At 36.2% G+C, this 5875-nt stretch overlaps 1 long non-coding RNA gene across 1 annotated transcript; it reads right to left on the bottom strand.

Annotated features, from left to right (window-relative positions):
* Positions 1-2169: 2169 nt before the first annotated feature.
* On the bottom strand, positions 2170-2648 carry LOC132267577 (uncharacterized). The gene is made up of 2 exons (XR_009469026.1): positions 2565-2648; positions 2170-2376 (listed from the first exon to the last, which is right to left on the bottom strand). It is a non-coding gene; the product is annotated as an uncharacterized LOC132267577 (long non-coding RNA).
* Between the last annotated feature and the right edge of the window lie 3227 nt (positions 2649-5875).

Genomic DNA, 5875 nt, shown 5'->3' with positions numbered 1-5875 from the left:
TCTCTCTCCTTTTGATACTTTATTATTGTCATTGAATTCTTTTTACAGCCGGTCTATCGGCTTTGATATTTTTGTTGTACCTGCACTTACTCTATTTTATATATCTATTTTTGCTATGGATGTCATCTGATTGTATTCTCATATCTGTATGTTTGACTCCATCAGGTGCATCACAGTAACTTCAGTGAGAGAGTGCTATCTAATTTGCAGGACCACCCTTATACCTCTCTCATTTCATTTTTTGTTTATCCCATTTACACTTGCATGTTCACTGTGCACTGATTATCCCATTTTGTTATTTGATAAGTTTATCCAAGTGCCAATTTTCAGGACCACAGTTCATCCCAAGTTTAGGTGGGCTATGCCACCCACTTCGGATACTTCAGTGCCAATCATTCTTACTTAGTTGCACTGGTATACTCTTTCCTTTATTCTCTTTGCACATTGAGGACATTGTGCAATTTAAGTTTGGGGGGAATAGTGCTCTATTGTGATAGTTTTAAATTCAAATTTTTAGCATGACTCGTGTATTTGAGGGATATTTCTATGATTAGTCCATACCTAGCCATAATTTTGATCTTTTGAGGACTATATTGGTTAAAATTTAAAAATTGCTTGACTTGAGAGTCCAATAGTCCTTGTATGCCTTATGAATGCTATTTAGGAGTAAATTTTTTGAAAGATTGATATCTTGCTTGCATTTGTGGTCCACATCATCTTGATTTTGTGATTGTTTTGAGATTCACTCTAGTCTTCTACACTAGCATAGGCGCACACTAGCATTCATTTGTGGGGTACATGCTTTATTGATTATTGAATTGGTTATATCCCAATTGAGCTAGTAGTGCATTGAAACCTTTCATTCTTGATAAAGGTGGATAATAACCCTTTTTCACTAAGTAGCCGAGATTCTAGCCTCATCAAGCACTGAACTTCTCGCGCTGAAAGGTGGAGGGCCTAAACTCTAGGTTAATAATTGAAAAAAAAAAAAAAAAGTGAGGACTTCTCCCAAAAGGTGAGAAGTGGGAAATGATTAGATGGTTTTTGTCTTAATTTGTAGCCTAGTTGATTTGAGCTTGTAAGTTCGTAGGGGTATTTGAATACCTAATGCCCTAAAGTCGTCTAGTTTGGGAGTCATTGACCTAACGCTCGACCTCATGAATTGCTAGAAAGCTTAATAGATCAACACATTGCATTATACTTCCATCTTTGATGCCATAAAAAATAAAAATAGAAATAATAAAAAAATAAAAAATAAAAAATCGAGTGAAAAGAATAAGCGCGCCTAGAACAATAAAGCTTTAATAAAAGGTCCACTTTTTGTCTTGATGATCGGTACTAGATTTGTATGCTAGTTTGAGGGTAAGGATGTGATTAATTCTTCAGTTGGCTTAGATAGCAACACATTGATGCCGGTCCACTCAAAAGAATTCTAGAGTTGTTTTGATTTGCATGATCATTTTCTTGACGTGTGGAGGACCATACTTGCTTGCTTGATATTGAAAATTTGAGAGATTGCTTGGAAAGGGTTGAAAGTTGCATACTTAAGGTTGTTTTCTCCCAATGCTTGTTTGCAATATTGGTGCCTCTTTTGAAAGAATGAGCTTAATGTTTGTGGGTATCATTTCTGGAAACCCTCACGAGACTTCACTCGTCCACTAGGGGTAACCTAGGGGTTTAAAAGGCTTGTTGCATGTGCTAAGTGCAATCGTGTTCCCTACGAAAGTGGCATTATCCATTTATTGCTTTCTAGTTATAGTTGTATAGTTGTTCATTTCATTCCTTGCGAAATTCAGTGACATGAAAAATATTGTGGTAGCTGACAGTGCTGTTTACCCGCCCACACACTTCGTAACCGTTGTGGTAACTAGACGATACCGTCACCCATCTACAAAATAAAACCGATAGTGATCTAGGGACACTTGCCCCTAATCACCGATAGTAATCATCCTAGCGGCTGCCAGTAAACGACATCCGGACACACACACGAGGTAACGAGTGGTAGCTAGTCAATACTAAAAACTCGCCCACACACACCCGACAACATCATCACTAAACTCACACTTATGGCTAGGTACAGGCTCTGATACCATTCTGTCACGCCCCGAATTTTCTAAATAAAATCCTCGATTTATGCAAATCAAAATACATGATTATACACCCAGGATCTCAAAAGAAATATCCTTTATTGATACTAAATCAATCAAATTTCCTCAAATAAATAAGACAACATCTCAAATTAATTAAATTGATACTAAATGAATTTCCTCAAATAAATACAAAAAAATCTCTAAATAAAATAATTTAATTCCTCAATTCCAACTCTTCCATCTAAGCCTGCAACTATGAATCCAAGTTCATCCTCGGTACCTGAAACTATAGGGGGGGTGAGACATTAGGAAAAATCATAAAAAGAATTTCAAAGAGTTTCATGATAAATTTGCTTCACAAAAATATATATATGCTTTTAAACAAAATACATATATGTAATTTTAACAAAATAACAATCAACAAAATATTTGAAAAAAAATCATCCAAGCCATTCAAGGTATGATGATCCCTACCTTGTAAAATAATAAATCATCTGAGTCAACAATTTTTCGGACCTCTATGCCTCGGCTCAAAACTCTCTTTCTTGCTAATTTGCCTTCTCTGTATCATTCAAAAATTCACAAGGCAAAGACAACTTATAAATAGAACCAATCCCACCGACACAACAAATATCGGCCGACAAAATCAAATCAAATGACATGATCACGCCACCCACTTTCTTATCTCTTATCTTCACATTATTTAGATTCAATGTATGAAATTAACAAAGCCATGTGCACAAATCAAAGTCAAAAAGGTTGCCCAAATAAAATCTTAGTGGGACCCGCAAGGAAAAACCACAATTTCCTTATCAATTCCATCAGACATCAAAAATATATATATATATATATATATATCTTACATATGTAACAAAACCAATCACCACTTTTAAATATCTCCTTGGCCCGCCACTAACACACCAATTTCTTTCTTTCATTTCTAATTTTCTTTTCTCATTTCGGCTGCCCTATCCTCTCTTCCATTAGATGTAAATATATATATGTATATATAATTTACACAAATGCAATGAAATCAAAACTCATCATTCAAGTGGGACCGCATTATCACATTTCCAACTTTCCTTCTTTCTTTTCCAAGGCTGGTAGCTTCCTCCATCAAAAGCTTAATATATATTTATATATAAAACAAAATCAACACTTTAACATTATCTAAGTGAGACCCACAAAATATCACAATTTCATTACCTCTTCCCACTCCATTTCGGCTGCTCCTTTTTCCTTCTCACAAACTAACATTACATATATACATATAATGTATACTACAATGAATCAAAACCAAAATCAACCTGTAACGACCCAGGTTTTGATTCAACCTGGTACTACAGTGATGAATCGAAGATTGACCCGATAACAGATCCAGATGCGGAAGTAAGAAACAAGACATTGGTGTCACAAGGCACAACACACCTCTAAGACCCTAAGATGACCATCCATGAGGTCAATGAACTCAAATGAAACAAAATGCGGCAGCGACGTTTCAAAAACGAACAAGAATGAACCTAGGGTTAGAAAGGTCATTTCATAATGTATGGATTCAGGTGCCACCGAGCACACCACTGGAAGGACAATAAAAAAAAAATCATGATGGACTCAAGAATTTCATGATTTCGAGTCCGAACGAAGGACAAACGTCAAGATGAAGAAAAATGAGCGAAACTCGTTACTCAAGGGCAAAATGGTCAATTTGTAATTAAAAAAGGAGATTTGACTCTAAATAAGTCAAATGAGGTCCACACAACCTAATCCAATCATTTCACAACATTCCAAAAGGTTCTAAGAACTTTGGACAAGAATCCCACGAAATGCCCCTTCCAGGTTGAAGTAAAAACTGACACCCTCTCACTAAAACATGAATAAATCTTACTACAAATGGATTTTGAATGCATAGTTGGTGTCATTGGAAATCTGACTTCAAGCTCATGAATTTAGGCTCAAGAATCACCCTGTTTGGGTTAGAAACGAAGAAGTTATGGCCGTTCGAAGTTGGAAGTTCAGTACTAGAACTGAACTGAAGCAACTCTCGGGATCAGGCTATTTTGGTCGATCGAAATGACCCATCGGATGACTAAAATGAAGAAAATCTCTGCTGAAATCAGGTTCTTAAAGCTTGGTTGGTTCTATAAACCAAAATGAGCCATCGGTCGACCGAAATGAGCCATCGGTTGACCAAAATGACCTTAAATGCTGACTTTGGCTACTGGAAAGTGAAGTTTCAAGGTTCAAACAAAACCCAAAAGGCTTCGGTCGACCGAAATGACTCAAGAAAGTGCAAAAATTTCATGTTATACACTCAAGGCTGAAAGTCTACTTAGAATCCCCTATGGCATGTTCAATTCACAAAGTATGCAAGTGTGTGATGATGTGAACATGCACGCAAGTGTAATATTTCATTTTAGACATGCTACAATGGCCTACAGCCTCATTACATTCCATTTACAAAATTTGACATGTCAAACCTCAAAAGTTGGAAAAATTACATTTCAAAGGTAAAACTTAAAGTTTACATACATAGACTTGAACTTAATGGTTTGTGGCCCTTGGCCTCATGTTACACATGTCAAATACATTGAAAATAGTGTACTTATGTACACTTTACATACATAGAATCAAGAATACAAGTTTTGTCATGTGAAGCCACAAATCACCCAAGAAATGAAATCTTCAAGTCTTGAGTCCTGTACCTGAAATATGCACCAGTAACGTAGGGGTGAGCAACATAAAGCTACTCGTAGGAGATGAGCATGCATCGACCTAGCATTTTACAATTTATATCACCTTAAGGTGAAACATGTTTAAAAGGCTTATACCACCTAACGTCTATGTCACAATGAGACTCAGGGAGCATCCTAAGCTACATGACAACCTAAGAAACATATGAAACAAGTCAAGATTTGGGACAACCTAAGAACATGACAAGAAACATACTCTGAATCAAGAACTGGGCATAATATCTATGCAAGTAACAAGATTGGGATAATCCAATTAGCAAGACAAGAGTTATACACGAAATCAGAAATAAGGCATAATATCTATGTAAATAACTAGGATAGAACATTCCATTAAACACTAAAAGAATTATACATGAATCAAGAACAGGGCATAATATCTATGCAAGTAAACAGGATTGGAGCATTTCACATACACGACAAGTTTAAATCTTCAAGGAATAACAACTTGAAATTTAAAGAGTGAAATCAAACAATGTGGAAACTTGGATATCGCCCGGATTAAAATCGTACTCTTGGGATCACTTTAGGGTTACCAACCCAAGGGTACCTTCCCCTAGTCTTGGGATCACTTTAGGGTTATCAACCCAAGGGTACCTTCCCCCGTTCTTGGGATCACTTTAGGGATTTCAACCCAAGGGTACCTTCCCCCATTCTTGGGATCACTTTAGGACTTTCAACCCAAGGGTACCTTCCCCTATTCTTGATTGATATCCCAAGTCCCAAAATCAACAAGTTGTGCAACCAAGATTGTATCACATACAAGAAATGCATTAACCACGTTTCATGCACAACCAAGATTTTGAAACACACAAGTCATGCCCTAAGTTCATCAAATAACATGGCATGTGAAAATGTCAAGAATTCATAGTGTGAATCTATATAGACTAGAAACAAGATGTATAACACATGAAATTCATTGAAATAGATATACCACAAGTATAAGATACATGGTTCAATTACTTATCAATAACACATGTGTAATTGAAACAAATGTGCAAGTCCATGAAGTACACTAATGAAGCCAAGATACAAAGG

This window comes from Cornus florida, unplaced genomic scaffold (assembly GCF_030987335.1).
Source record: "Cornus florida cultivar Cherokee Brave unplaced genomic scaffold, ASM3098733v1 CherokeeBrave_3.0.0_Hap2_Chr07, whole genome shotgun sequence".
NCBI lineage: Eukaryota > Viridiplantae > Streptophyta > Magnoliopsida > Cornales > Cornaceae > Cornus > Cornus florida.
This window is presented reverse-complemented; position numbering and strand designations above follow the sequence as displayed.